The sequence below is a fragment of the Haliotis asinina genome, chromosome 10 (genome assembly GCF_037392515.1).
Source record: "Haliotis asinina isolate JCU_RB_2024 chromosome 10, JCU_Hal_asi_v2, whole genome shotgun sequence".
In the NCBI taxonomy this organism is placed as follows: domain Eukaryota; kingdom Metazoa; phylum Mollusca; class Gastropoda; order Lepetellida; family Haliotidae; genus Haliotis; species Haliotis asinina.
Window position 1 is genome coordinate 45434314 of NC_090289.1, and position 27662 is coordinate 45461975.

A 27662-nucleotide genomic window follows, 5' to 3' on the forward strand; every position below is an offset into this window, starting at 1 on the left:
GACTGCGTTAATCTCCATACATCCATCCACAAATGGGAAATACAGTTATCGTATGTCAGGGCACATCATCATCCCAAACGAGCTCTTATTCTGAAGATTAACGGTATCTCATAAAGGACACCATTTCTTCTCCAGTATCAAGTGCGACCAAGCCTACAATAATATGGCAGTTCCATGGGGCTGAATTTCCGTTGTTGTTTATCATTATATGAAACATTTGCATACATTTATTATGAGCAAATGTCCAGCTGAGTCGGCAATATTTCCATTATCCGGTCACTCTTGGCATCAAGGTGTACCATGGAATAGTACTTGAATCCTAATGAAATTCTGTCTCAGGGCGAGTTGATAAATGTGTTTGGATCAGAAAGGGAAGGAAGGAAGGAGTAAATGACGAATGGGGTAAAATCTGTCTATGACTCTATGAAGACAGGCAAAAATACTTGTAAATGTCAATGGATCTGTATTATTCGGCCTGAATGAAAAGAAACATCAAACATACCTCGTACAAATCAATTTTTACAGCAACGAACTTCGACAAGGCTGCTCCCTGAATGCTTTGGATAGCAGGCTTCAAAGTTTCTGCCTGCAAACCCATTCGCTTACTGCCTTAGGTAGAGACAATCATATACTTTATGCAATCACTGTATAAAGGTCACATGCCCATAATAGGAAAACGATTAGTTGAAATAAGAGCACATAAAAGGGACAGGTTAATGTTTTCACAATTGCCACTTAAGTGTCAGTAACAATGAAATGCAAATCATTATAGTAACCGCATTCACTCACTGACAAATATACCAATGTAGGGGATATTCCAGTTTACGCGTAGTGCCAATGCATGTGAGAAATGTATATCGATACAGCATCCCTTATCTAAAGAGGCGACTATTGGGATCAGGCTCGCCGCCTTAGTTGACGCATGTCGTTGTATCTTCAGTGGAAGTCAGGGTGGCTGAATGGGTTAGACGGGTCTCTTTGTGTGCTGGCTATTACACACCTACCTCTGAGGGTGTGGGTTAGAATAATACTAGAATCGTTACTTTTTTTAGAAGGTGTAAGTCCACATATAACATGTGTTGTATCCCAATTGGATGTTAGATCGAAGCAAATGGATTGTCGAGTCCAGGTTATATTGTCTACTGTCAGAGGTAAAAGAACTGGGTTAAACAACACACAAACCTAAGCGATTGGGATGACAGCAGTTCTTGTGTCTAGATGTAAGACAATGTCATCAACGCGTATGCCCTAGTGGCCAAGCACAATATTAGCATTGAGATGATGTGACTATATTATCATAGTTAAAATAGGAAGGTAATTATGCAGCCCATATCTGTGCCTGAAGGGCATGAAACATGTGGACATGCAATATCAAAGGAGCTAGTTAACATAGGAAAATAATAATAAATGTTCTAAAGTTCTAGTTCTAAAGTAATACGAAAAGTGACTAAAATGTATGCAGCATCCTAATTGAAATGCATCAGCGATGTACATTTTATAAGATATACATCCCCCTCTTCTCGTTATATCCATGGTCCACATTCTGTGCTTCGTTGAGGCTGTTGACAAGGCAACTGGTTTTGATTACAGAAAATGCGTAACGAAATATTCTAAATAATTTAAACACAGTGCATGTGAGACATGCTTTAAATTCGACATTAGAAAGACTGGGTTTAACGTCTACCTCGGCAGACATTTTCTCCGTTGTGAGCCATTATTATCTCCAGAAATAAAACATCCGCTGCACTACTTTCATTGACCACTTGCCACGTATTTGAATTAGGTCTTATCAGACACCGACTGGTACACCTGCTCATTGAACTTGAGACCTGCTGAACTTTAAAAAAACTCTTCGTAGAGAATTTTCTGGATAGAGTACTACTTCCTTGATTGCATTTTCTGAAACCGTGCCCTCGACCTTTAGTCATCACAACTTTCCTGGAGGTACTCTGAATACTGGAATTTGCCAATTATTTCTATCAACAGTCAGTGAACGACCTTGTGGAATGTAGATTTTCTCTAACCTAATCCAATAATCTAAAAAGGAAAAATGAATCTGAACCATTTTAATACTGACTAAATGTATATCTACATGTATTCATCGACAAAACAGTATGAAGATCTCGACCGGTTTGCCCAGTTAAATAGTTATGAGAAAAAACAGAACCTAATTGAAAATGATAACAAATATCCTTTCTGAAGAGGCACGGGACCGTCTTGTCTTTAAATGATGTTAGAAACCATATTTCAACACTATAGTTGAGTAGTATGAGTCATAGTATAACGTTGGCTAAAAAGGGTACACTTAAAACTGGAAATGACGAAAACAATAATAACATTATCAAAACTTTCTGATCAGCGAATATTCAAGCTGGAAAAACTGGGATGCAAGCCTCACTTACAATACCACATCCGTTTAATATATACATTAATGTCACCGAAACATGTTTCCGTTGCCCGACAGTTTATGATGACATAATTGTACAATGTTGTGTTGGGTCCAACGCATCCTTTGGACACATGGGCCTCAAGCCATCATTAACCTGATATCTAACCCATTCCATCCTTGATGCATATCCGACGTCAGGCAGTATGCCACTTAATAACTCCGTCCTATCTTGTTCCAACATCAGGAATTGTAATACAGTACCAATTACTCAAGATAGCGTGTCAAACGCGCCCGATTAAGAAGGTACCTTTCAGTAATAGCACTCTGTCGACCTTTTCCGTTGCAGGATCGAAGTGATCACTGGTCAGCTTGGCGAATGCAAAAGACACTAGACACAAATGACCAACATCTCATTTGGGTCCATTCGTCATTTACACAATACATCTGGTAGTAATTCAGTAGTAATTGGGGATTTCACACAAAACAACATCGCAACCAGTCACTGGGGATTAGGTTCGTGCATCATCATGGTCAATCTACATCCATTCTTTTCTGTTACTGATGTATGAGATTTAGCATTGAAATTAGCTGGAATGGGCACGATTGATCGTAAATTTTATTTTGTACTTGAACCTAGTAACTCTAGTCCCTGTAATGCAATTTTAGCTGATGGGACAATAGAGTTATTTCGAAATAGACATTCATTCAGCTGCATTTAAATCTTATCATTAAAACTTTCTTTAACTGGAATTATAGACGTTCGGGTACAATGCTGCTGACGAAAAGAATCCGAATTTAACAAAATAAAAGAAGTTGTTGTCCATAACTGTTTTAATATCATTGTCATTATTGAGAGACTAATTAAATGTGATAATCGGGAACTGCTTGTTGTGAACCTATGTCTGTCACTAACTTTGTGATAACGAGTATTAGCCTTCTGAGTGTGCAATTAGTAGGGCCGTAAAGGATGTGCTTTTAAAGTTCAGTTGTAGCAACATCGCAATTACGATACACGACCAGGCGGATGTCTGGCTCGCAATACCATCCGAGTTCAAGACGTTCAAAGCCTGTTATACTGCTTTAGATCGGCCATCTAGATTTCGAAACTCATTTTCAGTTGAAACTCTTTTGTCTGAAATCTCTTTAGTTACTATGAAGTCTTGTACTGGAAATTGTGTTTCACATTTCCTTTGTTAGGATGGACCTTGAAAGGGTGAAGTGTATGAATAATAGGTAATCAGTGCGCGTTGTCAAAAGAACTTGTATGCTGAATTGTCTAAAATTAGATATGTTGATCAGTATGTTGATGTAGAAGCATGCCCGAAAAACAGTAGTTCTTATTTCCCCTCATCCACTGGTCACAGAAGGACCTCTAAACTGAAAATGAACAGTTATCTGTCCGTAGAACACAGATACACCACTTAAAGATATGCGATCAGCAGTAGTCAGTGCACTACTGCAGAAATTTACACTCATTTCATACGTTTCAAGTATGTCATTCTGTGTTTTAAACAAGTACGTCTTTGACCTAATCTTACACTTTTGGGAAGTATTGAAATACCGCATACATGGGTGTGTGTACAAACCAGCCCCGGCGCTGCGGGTGTTGTACGTCCATGTTACGTTTGGTTGGTTGGTTGGTTGGTTGTTTAACGCCGCACTGAGTAATATTCCAGACATATAGCGGCGATCTGTAAATGATCCAATCGGGACAAGACAATCCAGTGATCAGCAGCATAAGCACCGATCTACACAACTGGGATACAATTACATGTGTCAACCAGATAAGCGACTTTGACCGCCCGATCCCGCTTGTCACCTCTTACGACAAGCATGGACTACTGACGAACAGTTTGAACAAGCTGTAGGATCGTCACGGGTCTCTGTGATAAGGAACAACGTGAAATTATTTTGTATTAAGTCACCATTCGTCACTTCTAAATTAACACGGATCGTCTTAAAGTGAGGTCATGATTCTGGCTTGCGCCCAGGTCCTGTAGACATACAAGTATCGTATGTGTAAGACGTTGTCTATGTGTCAGAACCGTCTTCCTTCATTAGTATAACTTGTACGTCATGTGCTCCTGGAAAGATATATTAGGATGACCCAGACTGATGATATTGCTTTCACGTACAACTAAATTCATATTCACTCACTAAATAGAAACATACATCCTTGGTTAACCAAGACAAAAATCGTAATTATTAGATTTTGATCTTGCTGGAAACAATGTACATGTTTAAGAGGTCTGGTGAATATGAACAAGAGGATGAAACACATATTGTACAGCCATTCATCAATACATGCATGCATACATACATACATACATACATACATACATACATACATACATACATACATACATACATACATACATACATACATACATACATACATACATACATACATACATACATACATACATGAACTTTATGTTACTGATTTTAAACGCGGCGACGTCAAACCTCACTTCATTTCATCTCATATAATTCAATCATCGGAATCTTCTATCAATCCTTTCAGCCAATACCAGGTTACATAGGGTACAGCGAAATTTGAGCATTATAGGAATTAGAATGAGATACGCTAAAGACGCCTTTGCACTTCATATCATTCTGAATAATAGAATAATCAGACAATTATTGGTAGGAAAACATGCACGTCATAAGTTAATGTTACTATAGCGTTTTGTGCTTTGTAATTGAATTGTGATTACTTGTTTTAAAGAAGATACCTCTGATACTTTGAAATGTATGAACATTCATTAGTTTTCTAAGGCACAGAGAGAATACATTATATATAAGGTTTCACCTATAAATTATATTATAGCATCTGATAAGTGCATCAAATACAATAACAAAATGTACTGCTATGCTCTGAGTTGTCAATCAAAGCCAAATATAGTTTCTGAAATAAATGAGCAGGCTGTGATATTTGTCCTTTATCAAATGATGAATCGTGAAAAGCGGTTATATGGCCCTACAATCCTGTATGTAGCGCGCAGGGAACGAATCAGTGGGTGGAAAAGATAGTCAACGACAAACAGATTGGCGCGGCATCTCATCACCAGCACGCAAAGTCAGCAGCACATCCCTCACCCACGTGGTTTCCACAAAAGACTGTGGGTTCGAAGCCCGGATACCCCCACACCCCCCTCCACCCTGCACACGCACACACAAAAGGTGGTTATGATGCTTCTAACACCGTTATCAAGCAACTGATAAGTGAACGGAAAAGCGATGGTAAACGAGGCATGTAATAGCCGTAATCATAGTTGATTGCTGATTTGAGTGTTTGATAACGGTGTTGAAAGCTACACCGAAACGTCGATGCTATTATGTTAACGAATTTGTATATCCACAGAACTCTCCTTGTTGTTTACACAAAAATTAATCTTGTTATTGTTTGGCGACGTGATTTTTCCCCCTCTAAATCTTCCGAGGTAGCTGTGGACGTGTTCTCTCTCTTGTGTTATGTTAAAGTACAACACTGATGACAAGAATTACGGTTACATTCAATTTTGACGAAAAGTTCTCACCGAAATCATTTGCTGCGAACCACTTTCCCCACATAATATTCCGGTTTCGATCTTTCCGGTTCTCAGGTCGTACTTCTACAGTTTTTTTTGTTAAAATCTTACAAAAAGATAAGTTGGCCATAAACGCTCATCTGAACTGTATACGCTCACATACAAATGAACGTTCAAACCATTGTCTCACAGAATTTGCAGACTGGTTAGCTATCGGTGAGTAATAACGCTGAATTCCTTAAAACATCGGTTATGACATTGATTAGGAAGAACGAGATATGCAGTTGGGCATCTTGATTGCAACAGGAGCAATGGTTTGATGTAGCGTTGTCAAACAAATGATGGACAAGGTAAGGTTGAGAGGCATATGTAGACATAGATGAATGTGTTTTTAGTTGACTGGGTTTGAACTTGACAGCTTAAATTTGTTGAAAATATCATAAACCGTCTTAGTAATGTATATATGTTCCAAGCAAAATTTAGTAGAACATGGTTCCTGAATATGTTAGAAAGTAGGTTAAAGGATATTTTCATGAATGGCGGAATGCCATAGAAATAAGGGACAATACTAAGAATAGATTCAGACCCTACCATCACTTGATGCCTTTCTCTTACTGCTCAAATATATTTTTTACCCACAATTAAAATTCAAAACATCTAATCACTGGTTACCAATTGAGACGGGACTTTGGAATAACACTCCAAGAGAAAATAGAACTTGTACATGTTGCAACTCGCCAGCAACTGCGGACGAGTTCCATTATGTATTCCTGCTTTTCATGAATCTAGAAGACAATGCATACCAACCAAAGTGCTTTTACACACAATGATTGTATCTTATCGAATCTTGCTTACTACTTCAGATTTTGCTGTTATAAAAAGCTAGCAAAGTTTTAAATGTTACCTCTTTATACTAGGTAGATAATAGACTCGTATACCAACAACCGATCTTCTATAATATATCATTATATTCCGCTGCTGTCATTTTGAATGTAATAACTGATATGTATTATGTACTCTTATACCATCGTTGGTGATCGATTGAGAATACAAGTGAAGTGAAGTGAAGTGTCGAGAAACTAGTTACTACACGATGGGTAAGATCTGAATTCAAAACGCCAGCAGGTGAAGTCTGTGGTATGAAGTAGGATAACGGAAGGGAATCGTTGACGCGACAGTAAGCTGAAGGTATGTAACAGCCATGATCATAGCTGATTGATGATTCGAGTCCTTTTATGTAGATTGCTTCTTGGGCTTGTCTGATGTTGAAGTGTTTGAGGTGTGTTGCCATGGGTTGACTGCGTCCCGCTTGATCCTGCAGTCAGGATTAACGGATATGGCCCAAATGCTTCTAAAAGAAGTTTTGCATGTTGATGTGAAAGTACTTGGAACTACAGCTTGGATGGTTACAGACAATAAAGAGTAAAACATTATGTATATGGATGTACAACAAAGAGAGTTGTTAAAGGAACGGTTCATTCACGTATGCATAGCCAATCTCCTCCTTACTGTTTCATCAACATTTTTATAACTCTTCTACACTTGTATATATATACACGCGTAGATTCAGAAACTGTGATTATAGAATATGTAAATACCAGGGAGAGAACAATCTAAGGTGGAAGACGTTGAATCCCGAATCGATTTAAAAACTAACCCTGAATGTTTTGTTAAAGGCACGTATTTCTCAAGCGTTTTACTTTGCTTATAAGCATCATGATCTACGTACACATGATCTGCATGGCTGAGTTTCCTGTTTCTTGATCACTCGATCGAGATCGCTTACATTCTGCAGTCGCATACCAAACAATACTTCCATTTTACGCAAACACTCGGCGGCTGTTGCATGTTACACTGGGCGCAATCACACATTTAAAGTAATCCATTCAAATAAAATTCACAGCTGTTTTCTCACTTACACCATGCAAAGTTTGTGTTCGGGGAAAGTCACGACTATGTTCTCTTTTGCACGTACGTTATACATTATTAATCAATAATGTTTAAATGCGATAAAAGCTGGAAAGAGACCACACTCTTCCATAACGGAGCTTAAATAGACGGTAAGCAATCTCAGCGAAGAGTGCAGAAATGTAAGTTGCAGCACATCAGACATGACATCAAGGCGTTACTTGTCCTTTCGAATGCAGGGCTGTTATTGGGGAGTTGATGGTTATCTATCTTGCTGATGAGAGTTAAGGATTGACGAAGTCTTGTGTCGGTCTCCTGTTTTGTTCCGATTTGGAAATGCCACCGTTGATGAATTTGTTTCCAACGAAAGAGTGCGTATCAACCAATTAAATAACATCTGTCACTTTGTTTTGATGGAAGTGACCCTGCTCGAAATTGACGTACACGTCAGTGATTGTTTAGATCGTTAGAAGAAACTGATTGTTGCATAATGGACTGTGATATATGGGACAATTAGATGAACGCGAACATCTTCATGCATCGTGCTCGGCAAGTCGCGATACATTGACAAAAGCTAATCGACCAAGAACAGGATTCTCCTTATTCATCGTATTTCGTGAGTCTGTAAACATAAAACAAATCATTTTCAAACATGGCACTCTCCAACATCAAGTCTGAACAGCTATACCAGTTGGATTTAGTCAGTTTTCATACATGATGTATACAGCTTCTTTAAACACATGAAAATTCATTAAGTGCAGCCCCGCATCGTACCTTGTCACCAACGAGGCTAGACCAAGTGCAGACAATACAAAACGGAAATCAAGATCTAGTAAAGGCCGTTAAATCCGATTAAGGTAGTCAGAATCCGTACACCATCTGCAAATAGTCATTTCCCCGACAGGGGGCGCTGTGGCGTCTTGTTTTATGGCCGCTCCAGTCTGGAGCTGGGATTTAGAAGTCCGGGAGGAAGGCACACAGTTACCATTTCGTAAAGACCTGTGCGTATGTTCTGTTTGGGACAGGGAGAAGCAAGACAGCTATTGAGATTGAATTGGATGAGTGGAAGAAACGCGTCAACGATTTGGAATTAATTGTATTTCAATCGAATTTTTTATTATGATAAAGACATGCGATAAAAGTGCCAGCAATTTGAGAGAAAATGTATTTTCCATATAATTTAATTGGAACTTTTTATATGATTCCATAACGATGGACTCTGCTTTTAGCAGATATTTCTTATACCCTTGCAAAGGATTTTGCAGTCTATTTCAGGAATTCTTTTTCCAAAATATGTGCCGTATGGGATTCGAATTTGGTCGACATAACATAAATAAAAAGGAAAATGGAATAAATGTTTTACTTTATTATTCCTTCCACTCTTCCAGAAGGCACCATTAACGGCACGGTTGACTCAACCAAAGTTGAGTATTTTGGACGCTTCTGATATGATTATCGAATCGCTTGAGAGCGATAAACTTCAGTTAAATTGTTCATTGCCAAAATGTGCAAAGGAAGCTTATTACAAATATGATCTGATATTATTTTGATGTGATCATTGCGGGGAACACTTCAGCTAAATCAGGCAGTCATGGTATATTTAAATTGTGTTTCATAAATGCGTCGTAATTCACATTCAGTACTACACTTGCTGATGTTTCAACTGAATAACGGTGAACCGATCACATGTGTACGTGGTATTTATGTCAGCGCTTGTGTTGTATATGTATGTATGTATGTATGTATGTATGTATGTATGTATGTATGTATGTATGTATGTATGTATGTATGTATGTATGTATGTATGCATGGATGGATGATGGATGTAAATGTGTGTATATGTGCATGCGTGCGTGTTAAGGGGTCGTTGTATGATTGCTTCACTTTAACTACACTCAAAACTGAAATCGTGCAGTACGTCAGTTATCATAAAAGATGGATATTTTGTTAGCATGTCGCCTATTAACGTCATAGGTCTCAGAGTCCTATAAATCCTTTTTCAAATGTTAATTATGCATACATGCTGCTAACAGACCGTTCAACACACAGTCAAGCTTAGCATGGTTTCATGCCGTAAACATAAATATTTTTATTCCGTTTACGGTTAAACGAACACACCTGAATAAACAGTATGGAAGATTAATAGCTTCGAATGGGATGCCGGTGCAGTCGTTGACATTACCAACAAAATCAGAATGCCATGTGTGTCATTTGTTGATGGAGGAGTAATGAACGGATGATGAAGAAGAAATGTTCAGTCCTTCGTTTTAATCTCCTTTTAGTGTGTTGACTCGGTTGATATTTACTGGAAAATGTAACCACGTGGATAGAATCCCAAGATGTGATGACTTGAAAAAAGCGCGTTTCGTTAAACATCGGACTTTTGTCATCCAATCGATCACAAACTTCGTCCGTGGGTGTAAACCCTGCCTGATTAATGACGCCATTTGCGCTTCCGCCCGCTAGGTAGCTCTTAGGAGATGGAGATTGATGTAGTTGGGTATGGTACGGTTATTCAGGTACTTACGCTAATCTAGCAGGTCAACTTTTACGTGATTAGTTACGAATTTAAAAACATATACATTACATTTAGGCGTGTAGATTCCTATCGGGCGCTTCCACATAATTGTTTCTTCCTATCTGAAACTGACTGCAGTAGTCACATCTCATATGATGAGTTGTCTGTCACTGCTGAAAAAGACAAGGTCAAATCAAAAGTTACAATTTCGTACTTAACTAAATGAATAGCATCAGTTTTTATTGTAACATCTAAAACGTAATGGCTAGAAATGAAGGGAAACATGTATATTCTTATAATACTTATTGAATAGTTTTCATTAATATTATCATGACCCTAGTACGATTCTGTTCCAATGGTTTCTGATCCTTAGGTACATGCGTGTCCTACGTCATTAAATAGCTGTTCCAGCGTCCACTCCGCTGAAAATAGTTGCAACTACTTTGTCTTAGACCCATTTATTTGAAGAAGCTCGATGAGATTTGCAGGATTTTAATGCCTCGTGTCTTTAAGAACTTGATTGCGGTTGACATAGCTTCCATCACACGCACTGAACCATTAATGTATTTGTCTGTTTACACTCGTAATACCTCTGGATGATCTTCGTTTACGGTTGTAGGCTATTGGCTGGATATCAGTAGGAAAACATCCTTCTTTAACCACTATATTGAACACCCGATGTCACCACTGATTCATTGATCCATTCATTTAGGTTTGAGGAGTTTGCTCTTGCATCCAGTGAAAACTGTTATAAAACCTTACGAGTGCCAGTCCACAACCTGTTTAAGAAAGATTCATCCTGCCAGAATAAACGTTTAAAAATATTTTGAAAATCACGAAATAATTACACGAATCAAGTTAATAATCCTGCTTATTCAGTTTAATCTCCTGAAACATGCAAAAGAGCAATTCGTGTCGTTAGGATAGTTTTGGAATTGCTTTATACATGTATGTATGTAGGAAATTGTTTACATGGGCAGAGATTCCCTTCGTGTACATATATATATATATATATATATATAATTATGTTATATATAATTATGTGTACATATTGATTTGTGCATATATATGTAATTATGGAACTGGTCTCAGTTTATGCAAGTGATAAGTGAGAAAATAGAATCGTTTGTCATGTCACACATATAAGCAAATGTGGTCACGCACGCACCCACACTTATGCAGAATTTAGTGCTAAAAGTTTGCATTTGTATGTAGCTTTCTTTAGACAGAAATCATTGATTCAGTGTCACACATCACTTACTGTGAATGTTAATTACTGCACGCGTTTTTCCTCTATGCCACGTATATACTGACGCAATGTTTATTTTTGTTTCAGAAAGAATGTCAAGGACAATACTGCTCTTCCTGTCATGCGTAGTGCTTTGCTGTGTGTTCACATCCGTTTCGGCGAGATATTTGGATTGCACAAAGGAATGTTACTATAACCGTTACAATACGTTATGTGACTGTCCGTATCCTAAGATGCCTTTACGGTGGGGAAAGAGAGGGGTTCGCGTTCCGTTCAGATGGGGAAAAAGATCTTTTGATAACTACCAACCAGGATCATATGGCGAAAGGTAATGAGTGCTATTTCCATACATCAGTTCCAGGTAAAAGTAGATTCCAGTCTTTGCAGAAGTTGACTTTAGTGGATCGGTTTGTGAGACACTAACCTGCCTGACTGTGAATCTGTTCTCATGTTTTACAAGCCAGGCTGCCTTGACAATGTAATGCTGTTGACTGTTGATGATGTTGACTTTCCATGACTTTCATTGAAGCTCTGGGATGCGCGCTTATAACGTTAAAGCTGTGAAAAGTTGAATAAGGCATTATATGGCCAGATCTGTACACTCATTCAGACCAGTTGCATCTTCCTATTCTGTAGATATTGAGACCTTATCCATGAGTAGCACAGAGATACGTAACTTCGTAAAAAGTATGAAAAGACTATAACCCGAACGCTAACACCAATACAGAAGCGAGTAGATCCTACCAAGTGCTTAAATAGAAAGAAAAATTGTAGAAAGTGAGCAAGTGGGTTTTGATTTACGTCGCTTTTAGCAATATTCCAGCAATATCACCACGTGGGACGCCAGGAATAGAGTTCAAATATTGTAAAAATGTGGGAAATCGAACCCGGGCCTTCGGTGTGACGCGCAAAAGATTTAACCACTTAGCTACCCCGTCGCTCACATATGTGCAAAGAAAATCATGTTGGGGAAACACCAGACATGGTCCTCACACATTGTGCCAAGGTGGGAAATCGAACCCGACTCTTCGGCGTGACGAGCGAGCGAATGAGCCACTAGGTTACACACTGCCCAAGAAACAATTGAAGCTTTGACGATTAAAGCCCTTAATACTATTGAAATCATAAATAGATCTGTCATCCAATAAGCCGTTTACGTCCAATAAGCCGTTTCGACACTAGCACTCCATGCATGCCCTTCAAATGTCACAGAACGCAATTAGGTACCAATTATATGTTAACAAGCTATAAAAAGTTGAACATAGAGGCAAGTCACCCAATCATGTCAAAACTTAGTTTATTTGTAGCGCATAAAAATCCAAATAGATGACATGAACCTATAAGTGCATTTATCTCATAAGGTAGATCCTTGATGTTTGCAATATTACATGTTTCCGATTCCAACTTTGGCTTTGATATATCACTGTTATTGGATAAATAATTTCTATAATGGTAATGTACACTAGGTTCATTTGAAGCATTAAACGTCTGATTAAGATAAAATATTTTCTCTACTGAGAAAAATAACATCATCTGTCAAATTATCTTCTACTAATTGGCAATTTGTATATGAACCGCTTCTATAATATGATAGGACAACTTTCTTTATGAGTCACTGAAATGCAGAAATTGCTGATAACCTTTGATTGGATTCTAAGAAATGAATTATGACGAAGGAGAAAGGAGTAAAGATGGTGTGGGCAGAGAAAAGCGGCTAAATGATGAGGAAGAAAGTGTATGTGTGCGTGTGTTTTTCTACTTGTGTGTGTGTGTGAATGTGAAACGAATATCTGATTAGCGTGATCGAAGTGATAGAAGATATTCCTACTTTCTACTGAAATGGTGAGAAAGGAATGAGATGATTTGTATACCCCCTCTCTCTTTATCTGTGTTGTTTCTCCTCAAACGCTTGATTAGTATATTAGAGACATTAATGTAAACGCTGCTACTGAAATATGGAGAAAGGAACTTAGCGAAAAGGTGTGTGTAGAGAGTGTGTTTGTGTGAACGTGTAACGAATGCTTGACTAGTATAACTGGAGGCATTCCCGTTCACTATTAATATTGATAATCGTATTGAGTATCAGATTACATTTGTTGGTTGTATCACGTGCAAATTCCTGTAAGCGAGGAGAAGGGTTGAGGAGAAGGGGTTAGAAATGTCAAAAGTCATTAGATAGCTGTAACACATGTGAACCGATCTAAGCGGAACATTTTTGTGCTGATACTGGGGGCAGAATACTCATTGTGAAGACATTGCCATGCGATGGAAACTTTCCGAACTAGCACCCAAGACCTCCAGATACACTGTCAACTTCTTTGGAACCTTTGTCTCGGTTATGGTCAGCATCTCATTTGAAATTCCGATTAAATGGGGAAGTATTAGCAAGCGCTTCACCGCCACACATCATTCATAATCCGATGTATCATCAATAACACCACAATCTTTAGAAAGTGGCTCACACCATGATCAATTGAATACTTCATTCTAAATGTTGTGACATAGAATACTTATAGCTTTACCTTAAAATAGTTAGGACAATTTGTCGATATGAAGGAATAATTGTCATCCGGGGTTTACTGACACATCAACATGTGGAAGACTTCATATAAAGTACAGGGATTAGGACGCTTCGCCAAGATGAAAGCAATACTTGTACACACTGCTCTTAATTGTAATCAGATTTCTATACACATGCTTCGTATATCGGCATTCATTACACAATAATCAAACATTCATTTTGTTTCCAAAGTGTTACCCACATAAACAAGCAGAAATATTACAAGGGCTGCGCTCAATTAGATTCCTCTTTTAGATATATGCATGACGAATCAGTGACAAAATACAAGCGACAAGACAGACAAGCGCAATGACTTTACAAAAGTCCCTGCTGAGCATTATTGAATTGGGCTCTGTCTTTGGTGTCTGCATTTGACAACTTTAATCAGCAGTGGAACATGCTCTTTTTTGTTATTTAAAAAACGGCCCTTTGTTCAACGAGTTCGACACGGCAAGACAAATGTATCATGGTGAGTTAACAAACGGCCGTCCATGAGAACAGCGCACATGACAATGTTACAGACGAACACCAATGAGAATTGTTGACGTCAAAATAAATTTTGACTCTATCTTCATGTTTCGGCTCATTTCTGGAAGTACGAAAACGTACGGACCAGATAGTCTCGTGACTGAAAGCAGGAAGAACAGCACCCGCCATCGGCACTGTATAACAGTCTTTCATCCACCTCACAGGTCCTAATGTTGATGACGCGATACATTACATCGCATCCTGCAATGACTGTCATGAACATAATTTTACCCACAAAAGGGGATTGACTGGAACTTATTTAATTAATATGATTGTCATTGTGGATACATGAGGATGTGGTACATATTCCCCTTCTTCCCTCTGTCACATAAATTTGACGCTGGGAAGACGTACGTAAATGAATAAAATTAATGCAAATGTAAAACTGATTTTTGCAACTTACAGTAAGCTAAGTGTGAAGTATGCATAACGTCGCTTTGATCAGCAGAACAGCCATAGCATGGGGTGTTGGCGTCATGTGGGTGGACGATTCCATGCAGATGGCAGACACCTACCACTTTGGAGAAATCGCACAACAATTGTATAGTGCAAAGACGACGTTCGTGAGATACTACCTTGCACAGTCAATTACGGTGCCTAAGTGGCGGGTCCACATTTCCGTTCCCCGTTCTCCATTTTGAGTAATTGCAAATTTGTCCATCACGGCAGACGGTTCGTTTCTCTGATGTGACTTACATGGGAGATTTAACGGACCGACGAGACCCATGTTATTCGTGTGATCATTTAGCAATTCCTTCTCTTTTCATTGTTAGTTAATCAGTCTTTTTACCGGAGGATCCGCGCTAAGTGTAACAAGTGTGGGGCAGAACCAAGCATTAAAGAATCTGTATCCATTTCAGCTACATAAGTCAGCATTCATTCCAGTTACATAGTGACTGAGTGAGTTTAGTTTTACGCCGCACTCAGCAATCTTCTAGCTATGTGGTGGCGGCCTGTAAATAATCCAGGTTGGACCAGACAATCCAGTGATCAACATCATGGTCATCGATCTGCTTAATTGGAAACCGATGAAATGTGTCAACCAAGTCAGCAAGCCTGACCACCCGATCCTGGTAGTCGCCTCTTACGACAAGCATAATCTCATTTTATGGCAAGCATGGGTTGCACAGGCATATTCTACCACGGACCCTCACGGGTCTTTCGCTACAGACTAAATGGGATTTAAGTCGTGTGTAACTGTTTGTGCTTATTTTGCATTGATTGTGTATTGCACAGGTGGGCGTGTGCTACTTGTGCCCAATTCAGTAATATGGATTTTACATGAAATCCATGATGCGTTTTCAAAAACAGACCCACTATACTGACTCCGGCCATCATCAGATCAGAGATCAGAGATCTGGTGGTCAATAATAAGATGTCGCTAACGACAGGTCCACAAAAGCCCAGAATTTTGCTTGATGGTTGGCATCGTAGATTCGTCGTAATTATGATCAGTTGTCACTGTTACATTACTTGTCAGATGAAAGCTAATGAGGTCGACGCATTCACTAAGTCGCACAACATTCATACCAGGAAAAGGGAATTATACACTTGGAAACGGGATTTCAACAAAATGTTAGAACAAAATGTTCAGGTCTCAACGTTACTAAAGAAGGAGAGTCGCCGCAAATCAAGATACCATGTCTTGATAATGTCTAACCATCCTATCCTGGATATATTCTTTTTCCTGACAGTTTGTAACAGATTTAGTGCTTTTGTTTACACAAATACGTATTAAAATAGTACACATGTCCTGTTAAGACATTTGTTGGTATAGTCAAGAGGATAATTATCAATACGAATCAATACAATGGGACGATGTTGTCCGACGGAACGTTAAACCCTGCATTAGCGTCATGTCGCCTAAGCCAAAATGTCATGAATGTCATGAGATATGCTACACATGAGACATTGATTTCGACCAATAAGTTCTTACAATAACCAGCCCGTGACAATAATTCCCAATAAGATAAAGTGAGTCAATATCATGATTCATGGATGTTTGCGCACGACCCCATTATTCTGTGTTTTATCAGGTTCAACTTTAAAAGCCCTAATTCATCTGCCTCGATTTTTATGTTAAGGTAAGAGGTCTCAGTTAATCACGAATGAAACTATTTGTAAATCGAAATTGTTGTGACATTAATAAATCTCCTACGGTCATGCACGTTCCATATGTTGCAAGTTCACATGAAATAATCGTTGTCATATCAAAGTGAAAGATGAAACGTTACATCATCATAATATTTCAGTCTCATATCTATTGATCAACACGGTTTCCTGGAAATGATTTTGAACTGGTTTTGTCTAGCTCACATTCCCTTCCTGATTGTGGCATTGTGCTTTGTGTTTATTACCATGTGCCAATGACTAAAGTTAGAAACCGCAGACAAATGAATTTTGAATTGGATTAAGTGCTTGTGTTCATTTTGAGTTGCTGTACACTGTTCACGGTAATCAGTGGGTATATTCTGCGCTTCATCACCGACCTGTTATAATATTTGACATGGATGTCACAGGTAATGTGTAAAATGACGAGCAGATCACCAAGATGATTGTTTCACTTTAAAAGGGAAATGTGGAATATCTTTTCAATATTGTCATGTATTCTACTCTTCAAAATAGTTTCTTGTTATCCTGCCACATGATATATATTGACACTGGTTAGCTTATGCGAATTGTAAGCAGACGGTTAAACCTTGTGGTACTTGAGCTTTCTTTAGTTTAAAATGTATGGCAGTTCAGACCTCGCAGTTAGATCACAATGGGATACAGACCCGCCACTATCAAGTTGTCTAAATGTTCTAATACAGCTACTTTGCAATATCTGTACACAATGACATCATACGAATTTTTTCTACAAGACGCATTCATCTGATAGATTAAACATCAACTTTAAGTATAATATTTCTATCAGACATTTTATAAGTATGATACGCAGCGAAAACGGTATAGACAGCAGGATAAGTTTTATATATAAAAACAAAAAAATGCTAGTGACAAATCAAAAGGATACAATGAATATTGTGTTTTAATTACTATCGGTGATGAGGGTTAGGGTGATAAAATTTCCATTCGGACACAAGAAGATTAGACAGAATTACTATTCAGCAACACGTGTTTGTTTGCTTGACACATGTTATCTCATCCCAGTTGCGTGGATCGATGCTCATGCTGTTGATCACTGGATTGACAGGTCCATGCTGGACAACTTGCAGACCGCCACCACTGCTGAGTGCATAGTAAAACTAAACTCATTCACTCACGATCTCATGAAACACTATCACACAGTGACGAAGCTTGGTAGTCGTGACCAGGTGAAGGCCATTGTGGTTGTTGGTTATTCGTGTTCCAGATCGTCACTCCACTCAAACATTTGCGCTCAAACCATGCCAAGTCATATGATAGCCAGACTAACATTATAGACTTCGCATTTAGTTTTCTCAGTAACTGCCGTCTCTGGAACTAAGCTTCAATCTAAGAAAGACTCAGAAACAGAACAATTTTTTTTGTTTTTCTTGTCGTGATCTGAACAATAATCATGAGTGTCTGTGCTACTCACATTTTCAGTATGACATGACCATGTGTTAGCCAAGAAAAACAAATATCCTCCACTTACCCACGGCGTTCAGAACAATTGTTTTCTTCTTATTCCTTTGATCCATAAGAACTTGCAGAATGATAATCTTCATGGACGCGCATTTCTATGTACCTTACAAGTACATCTTATCTTTCATTTCGATGTCTTTGTTGAAGAAACCAAACACTAATCGAGGTGACGTCATTGCTGGTTCGGTTACTCATCATTAGACTCTAATTATCTGATCCTATTGATGCTATTTTAACTTTTAGGACAAGCAAATTTTGAGAATTTAACTTTTAGGACACTTTTGAGAATGTTCGTTGGAACAGACATCATGCTGACAACAAAAATACACAAAAGTATCTCATATGATATACTATCGAACGCGGGATGGTGAGATAGCATATGTATGAAAGCGTTCTCTTGTCACGACGAAGTCGCGGGTTCGATTCCCTGCACGGGTGCAATGTGTGAAGGCCATTTCTGGTGTCATATGCCGTGGTATTACTGGAAACTTGCAAAACTACTTAAAACTTCACTCAGTCATTAAAGCCGTTGTGTCGAGTGTCGAGCTTACGGTTGTGTCAAAGTTTCAAATAGCTGCTGACAACCAGAACAACTCACTGGGGTACAATCATCTCAGTCATCTTGCTATTACACGTGTCCCATAAAGTTCCGGGTTAGAATAGGTGTTCAGCAACCATTACCTGACATGAAAGGAACCTATCGGAAGTCTGCAAAATTGGTTGACTTTTGACACCGTATCCCGATCTTTTAGATCGATGCTCACCATTTTAGTCATTCAAGGTATTCCTGGTAAAAACATTAAGAACAATGTCTCCAATCACAAACAAGATGCCAGTATATCACGACTCTGGTAAATGCTCACAATACGCGTGATTGCATTTTTACTGTAGGGAATTGCTCATTCTCTGCGGAACAAGTGTTTGTGCACACATGGAGACACGTTGCAATGATGCGCTTTGTTTCACAGGGCGAATTGGTTCCTTCCACATGGTTGAAACTTACTCTGGTCAAGCCGAATACCCAAAGCTTAATTACCCATATGGGTACAAACAGAGCCACTAACAGAAAAGAATTCAGTTGAAGATATATTGAAGATGTGTTTTCCTTTGCTGTTTCAGCTGGTACGACTCGGCACCAATGGACCTCTCAGCGTATTTTGAAGACATCGCATGAGATCATTGAAAACCTTCGATGCTCGTGTGCAAACAGCGAGGCGAGAGTGACATAAATATTTATTTTGTAATAAACCTCCCAAACCATGGACAACTGCATGACGATACTCGACACGGCGACGAGGAGAGGAAGAGCAACATAAGAGGCGGGGAAATGGCGTGCGTTCTGTTTCGTGGACTAGATATATATAATACCAAATTTACATGACATTTAACCGAAATCACTGTAACCATTTCAACTAAAAAGGCATGTGTGCATTGATCTTCAACTGACCGCTAAAACAACATGATGAACGTATCTATAACTTAACAAGTGTGCATTTTACTGTTCGTTGTTTAACCAGATTTAATTTTCCTGTGAAATGTTTTACCAAAATGTCACATTAAATTATTGTTTGTGTCTCCGAAACTTCAGTCAGAAGGATTATATTATTCATTGAACTGAATGAAGGAAGTTGTGATATTTTTTATTCTGACGTGTTGTTTTTCTGAAATATGATCATCTTCCAGTACACAAATGTTCGACTGAAGACCTGGAACATTCCTACAAAATGTGAACACAATATTACACACATTACAATATGACAGTCACTTTCTTAACTTAATAGCTAACACTTACAATATCGGTTTACCAATGTCAGAAGAAAGTCAGTTTGAAGATTTTATAGAAACAGTTTTTATCTTGCTAAATGTATCTACAGTATGCATGTATTGTGTAATTTTGAACATTTGAATTTGCACATTTGTTCGTTTGTTATATCTGATACATGGTGCTAAGCAAATATACAAATACTTTTAAACACTGAGATGTACAAATGCTTTAATAGGTGTCTTCTTCGTATCGAGTGAACTTCAAATGCTGTCTTTGATGAGATTTTTATGACGTACTACCATCTGTACATCAACATCACATGGTTAGGCCGTATTTCGGATCGCCGACATCAGAACCGCAAGGCGATAGGCTTTGAGGCAGTTGGTCTCTCTAATAACGATGTGTACACGTTTTCAATAATTGTGTTGTCTTGAAAGGATTTCGATTAGGAGTGAGAAATAATTGTTCTTGGGGATAAAATCTCACATATTCATCATGACACAAGGGTATAGATTAGGTGTTATCTGTGGCTTACTCCGATATATCAGAAAAACACAAATATAAATTATCATCTGTGTTAACTTTACATGATTGATAATATGTGTTGTCCCTCAATGTTGATGACACTAAATTCACAGCGTGGAGTATGTTCTATTTTGAAAATTATATGGTGGTTGAGGAGGATATTCGTGTGTGTTTGTTGTTTATAAACAAGGCGTCGCTCGCTCTATCGCAATATGGTACAGTTGGCACTGTGTTGTACATCATTTTGTAGGTAAACATTATGTTTTATCTGTTCTTTTCTAACATCTTTCCCACCGGGAATTCTGGGAATTCCAGGTCATGGGCCTGTAGCAACGTACGTCTGAAAGATGTGATAAACAGATCACTAGGCCCTGCTTGGTGAATGATTCCATGGATCGATGCACTGAATCATCAATCAATGCATTGTCAGGTTCAGATTCCTATAACAGAGTTTCATCGCATGGTTGTACAATTGCTGAGTTCAGCTGATTCCATGATATCGATGTACTGAATCATCAATCACTGCATTGTCTGGTTCAGATTCCAATAACAGAGATTCATTGCATGGTTGTACAATTGCTGAGTTCGGTATGTACGCAGCGACTGTGATTGTAGGATTCAGTAGTGAGTTTGCAAGACCACCATCCTCCATTTCAGTAATAGTTCAACCAACTTTCAAATACGCTTCAATGTATATACCTCGCACCAGCAACGTTAATCTATAAATTCGTTGCTGTTTTTTAGAGCATTGGATACCGATCGTAATCATACCAAAGCGACGAAACCCATACCATAATCGTACCGGTACTCTTCCGACTAAATCATGAGAATGAGTAAACCATCACTGGTGTTGACCATCACCTTCAAACAATGAAAGTATGATATTTATGCGGATAGGTTCACACACGACAAACACATGCAAAATCAAGTCATCTTGAAAGAACAGGCACAGATGTAAACAGGAATTGCGTCGGATATTCCGTCCTTGTCAGTAAGGGTACATTTTTAAGTGTCTTACATTTGTGCACCATCATATTAAAATGATTTATTTAGGCCTTGAATGTTGTTGTGGTGACGCGGCGACATTTGATCACGAGTTGTATGACACTCCATGAAATGTGAAAGAACAGCCTGAAGTTGTACCAAAGAAAGGACGCGTTGACTGTTGGAAGTCATTCAGCTTGCCATAGCGTCATTCTATTTGAAACAGACGAGGCGGTTTAATTTGACTCTGTTACTCCTATGTCAGAGGAATGATACTGGCTTTTTAGCAACTAGTGAACAATATCAGGTCATTGATGTGCCTTTATGGCTTCCACATACGTCTTGGTCGCATTCTATGTTCCTAGAAGACGTTCATATGATCATGATTCACATACACAAGGAAGGCAAAGGGTTCAAAACAGTGAATGAATGTTGTTTTATACATCCGTTAGTAATACTCCAGTAGAGGCACAATGAGACATCTGGAATTATATCAATCTGGCTATGAACGTGAGTTTGACACATGAATCCCATCAGCAGTGTGTTGCTGCAAGAGAGTTTAGATAATCAGATATCTTCCAGGCAATGTAAAAGATAGTAGAGCAAACGATTTATATGAAAACCTGTATTGTCTGTTGTAAACCAGAAGATGATATTACGTTAGTTTCGTGGAAACACTCCTTCACAGTGCACAAAACACAATTTCTTGGACTTCTGAAAAACAGCCACCATTCATCATTGAAGAAGAAAATTATGCTCGCCTTTACATACTAAAAAAACGCAAAGGTCCCTTCTTAACAGATTACAAAGGAAGATATGCAAAATGGAGACAAACGAACCGGGTGTCAATGGTGCCTTTAATCTTTTCAGGAACAAAGCCATCCCCCTTTCTTGTGAACAAAACACGACGTTCAGTTTAAGATAATATCGACCTTTTCCGTATGATGTGTGACTTCCATGCATTCTCGTCATAAAGGAATGCTCACGCTTTCATTCGATTAGTGATCAAAGTCTATGTGCTGTGTCAGCAATGTTTCAATCTTGTGACAAGTATGAACAAACGATCTGTCACACATGTGACTTGAAATTCAAATAGCTAGCAGTATCTTAACTCAGTCTTCAATCCCTGAAAGTCGTGCCACACTTGTATGGCGTGGGCAATATTATGCTACGCAAAGAACAAAGAGTTCCTACCGTGGTATATTTACCAGTTATATATACATGCATATGTGACCCAAACCTTCTTATTATTGGATTACGATATCAAGTTACACTCAGTAACACAGTATCATTTACTATCGTTTTAATATAGACGAACCTTTCCGTTATTATTTCACTTGTGATGCATATCGAGATGAATACATTACTAAGGGGTCTTCATGTTTTGTGCCTGTTAGCATATGTTGCAACAACAAATTAAGGAAAAAAATGATCGCATGGGATGAAGTATTTTCAAACGCAACAAACTAAACGGAACTTTCACTTTCACGGAATATCCGGTGTCAAAGAAATACATGGATAACGAGGTCTGCTCGGGTCCAGAGTAGAGACGTGGACCGATGGCACAGTTCAGGATAAAACATCAGGCAAGAGGCCGTGGAGTGGCCGTACGTTGACATTATGGGGATGTATGTATATGGACGAAGATGTATCTGAGGTACCGTGGTCTTAGTGGTACCGTGTCCTTACTGAGCTATGATGAAGCTGACCTGCCCTGAAAGGTACGATGCCACTTCAGGAACTATCGCATAGACCATGTTTGTATAGAGGTGGTATATCAGTTTGAGGGCCATGGCATAATTGACGATGACTTTGTGTAAGTAACCTACGGTTATTAATGCACATTGTTTATATAGTCACTAACTGAGTGAGGGCAGTGGGGTAGCCGAGATGTTTAGCTTGTTCGCTCGTCACACCGAGGACTCAGGTTCGATTCCTCATACCGCACAATATGTGAAACTTCCGGTGTCCCCAAGAGTGATATTACTGGAATATTGCTAAAGGTGGCGTATAACTGAACTTACTCGCTCACTATGTAGATGCGATTAGAGAGTTATTGTGCAGTTTCCATTATCAGTTGGGGTTCCATGTCTTTTCATGGATATCGGTATATACATGCATGGTGTTCATCTGTAGGGGCACCATGTCACAATCATCCATTGTACCATTCTGTGAAGGAACACTTTGTCATGGAGCACTTTGGACCATGGACCAAGAAAGGTGTGGCCAACTGTGATCTATTGGGCACGACTTTCGTTTGTTGGAGTAACATGACATGGAACACAGTAGAACTAACGTTCTTTGCACGGTTAGAGATATATTCAAAGAATAAACCCGTTGAATATGACGTTGCATACATGTCACGTTAATATGGATATCAACACCATTCATCATGTTCGAGTCACCCCATGAAAGAGAAAGGGTTAGCTCTGAAACGTTGAATAAAGAAACCAGAAGAAGTTGTTATCCTGCTCGAGCAACTTCTAAATTCCTTTGAAGAATTAATTTCATAAATAAGTAATGCATAAGTCATAAATGTGCGAAAATACCTAATGGTTAATTCCACGATACTACACACGACAACACATGGAAGGTTGTGCATGTTTGTCATCGGACAAAGAATATGAACCCGGCTGCTGTATTGAGGGGAAATATTGTTTTCACACTTGTGTATCACAGTCCATACACACAGAGAAACGTTTCAGCTATCTTTAATGTCCATTTAACTGTTGTAAAAATCGAAACAGTTGGAGTGACGGCTCTCCCCCGTCTGTCTGTCTGTCTGTCTGTCTGTCTGTCTGTCTGTCTGTCAACCTTTTGTAGAATGTGAATCAGTGAGTGAGTTGTCGTTTTACCACCTATTAATATCAATATCACTCTGGAGGACTCCAGGATTGGGCTTGACACGCTAATGTGGAAAATGGAATCCTGGTCTTCTACGTCAGGAACATGGCTACCCCACCGTCCCGGAATTCAAAAGAAACTGGTAAAGCTGATGTGGATCAGTTTTCATTGGAAACAACACTTTCCGTTCTTGTTTTCATTCCAGAAATGGAACTAGAAACGTAATACTTCACCAAGAGCGAAATCAGTAGTTGTAAAGGTCTGTAAAAGGCTAAATATAATGAAATAAGGAAACACAGCGGGTTGTTTAGAACTGCTAGTGAACATTAATAGATCCTGCCGCTTGGTACGTATTAATTCTTCTTACACTTTTGCTCCACCAATTTTAGACACAATATTTCCTAAAGGTCTGGTATCGTGTTTCCTGTTGACATCACTGTATTTCCAGTGATAGAGCAGCAATACTGTATGAGAGCATATTAAGATTCATGTGGTATGATGACCCCGCCAGTGGCAATACTCAAGTGAGTGACTTAAGATTCAAAGTCACACCGGCAATATTTCAGTCATGTTTTGACTAAACTAATTCTAAATTCATAATATATATGATACATAAAACCTAACGATGGGCAGTGAAATAACTAGATTATCATCAAATCATTTATTTAGCATATATCTGTAAGAGTAGAAAATTATTTTGGACCGTACTGTTCGAAGGGAAGAAGGGTAAAGCTGAAAAAGAATCAGCCTTGTGTTGGCGTCAGGAATTCATTCTGCGATGGAACTTTGGTCATACTTCATACACTTGTACATTCTGTTCAATCAAACGATCAATGCACACTGCACCTGCAAGAATTCCTAGAATATTTCAGTAATGATCCATAAACGTCAATTATCCGTTCAATGGAAAATAAAATATTCGTGTAGGTTTCGTGTAGCACAAATATGTTCACCAAGTCGGCCATTATAATAGCGGGTCTTACTCAAATTGTTAATTCGAAGTTAACAAAACTGAAATTTGGATTTTCATGATAGGTCATTGTTACGTAATACGGCATTCAGGTATTATCGTTGTTAGTGATCTGTAAATGATGGAAGCTGTACCACACAATCCAATGGTTGTCATCGTGAAGAATTGTCGTAATAACCTTTTTATGGCATACATCAATAAAGTCAACGGGGCTGGCCAACCGCTCTCCTTACTATAAACAAGGACCGCTGAAAACCGTTTAGAACCCGGAGTCAGCATTATATATAGAATGTGAACGTATTACCAATTGATAATGGTCACAGCCCAGATGCCAGTGTGTACTCAAACACAACATTATTAACATAATGTCTTTACGTCTCCTTTTGAGAGACGTCCAGTACCCTTTATCGAGCGAACACAGACTAACTGCGTATGGTTTTACGCCGCCTTTAGCATTATTCAACCATAATAACGAGAGGGGACACCAGAATTCGACTTCAAATTGTACCCATATGAGGAATATAACCGGGGTCTTTGGTGTGACTTCTGGACGTTTTAACCTCTAGACTATCCCGCCGCCCCCGACGAGTGAACAGAGGTATATTTTGCACAGCCATTTACACATCTGTGAAGCTGAATCCACATTTGGACAAATAACGTCTCAGTTGTAATCAGAAATTTCACCAACAACATAGGTGAAATACTTCCACGTCAGCGTCGACATTGTCAATGTGGACGGCATTTCAAATACCTCACTGGCTTTGGAAATCACAGCTGCTTTCATGTCATATCACATATCAGCTGGGATTGGTCCACCTGAGGAGGGTACGTAAGTCCCAAAACTTTCAAAGTCAGCTATAAACTTACCATTTTTTCAACGGAGTCTATTTCATATTTTAAACATCGGCTAAATTTTCATATTCTCTACAGAAGGGATTGTGTAAATACAGACAGGGTCCATGCAGGTAGCAATGGTTGTGTAAGTGCCCATGGTCCCTGGCAAGGTGATCTACCCTCAGGTGTTGGCGATCTATAGCCTATTTTTATGTTGTGAAGGCCCCTATGGCTAAAATGTTTTAGATTTAATTACTAGTTTTGCATGCATATCTGATATTCTAGTTATTTTACTGTCTATATGTCTAATCTATATATTGTTTTAGTCACGATATGGCTGAAATATTGCCCAAGTGACTTTAAATTTGAACTCACTCACTTTCTCATCATCTGGGATTGACTTTATGCTTGAACACAAATGCTCTATGTTGAGTCCTTCACAAAATAGACATACCGAACTGCGTGGTTCACTTTCCCTAGGAGTTTGGTAATGCTATGTATCTGTTTGAATGCCAATCTTTGTGACTGATGTCCTTTCCTTTCATGAAATCGTCATGACAGACAGTCATTGTGTATGACAGCCTGTGTGCCCTGAAGTAGGTTCATAGATTCCCACGTGGCATAACGAGATTTACTGAGAGCCAATAAAGCAATCACCGTCACTCGTGTCATATCTGGATTCACTCCGACAAGATTACAAGGCGTAGTATCAGTTCAGAAAAAATACCCGCTGGAGGCTTATTGCCAACAATGACAAATTTATAAACGACACTGAATTGTCTTAATAGAGGCTGCACGTGGCGAGAATTCTGTGTTTGTGTGTGTAGTTTGGTTTGGTCGTACCACATGGATGTGCAAAGTTTCATAGCGAAACGAGAAAATGAAACGCTGAAGAAACTCTGACGCTTGCAAAATGCTTTAACAGAACAAACCTCCAACAATGTCTTACATTGATGGCCTAATGGAAAAAGCGTTTCCCTTTTCAGATAACAGCAAGCTTTGTGTATTAGGTGGTTGCAGGACACTGAATTGTGTTGGTTGTAGTTGTGAGTGAAGAGAGCGTGTGTAGTTTGTTTTGGTCATATAAAGTGCTGTTAATTTGTTTGGGCGCTGATTTTAGTTTTCAGGCGAAAGGGACGAAACATTGTAGAAATTGTGAGGCTTGAGATACGCTCCAACTATATACACATTGGTGGTGGTTGTGTTTTTTATGGTGTGGTGGACAGAACACCTGGTGTTTTTGCACTTATGACATTAAGCAACGTTTGTCTGTCACAAACGGAAACGGAAACACACACACACACACACACATACACACACACACACACACACACACACACATACCTATGCTGCATCACAATGTAAGACACTTTACTAAGAGATGTTGACGAAACGACCAGATCATATGCTGGTGAGGTAAATCTTGTTATATTTGGAGTCTGTCGACTG

The 27662-nt window shown here is 38.8% G+C and overlaps 1 long non-coding RNA gene across 1 annotated transcript in view; it reads left to right on the forward strand.

Moving 5' to 3' along the window:
• The window catches only part of LOC137298041 (uncharacterized), a 37093-nt gene extending 16351 nt beyond the window's left edge, over window positions 1–20742 (forward strand). The window contains exons 2-3 of the long non-coding RNA XR_010957711.1: window positions 11682–11922; window positions 19411–20742. This is a non-coding gene — a long non-coding RNA (uncharacterized lncRNA). The remainder of the gene's footprint in view (window positions 1–11681; window positions 11923–19410) is intronic.
• Window positions 20743–27662: the final 6920 nt, after the last annotated feature.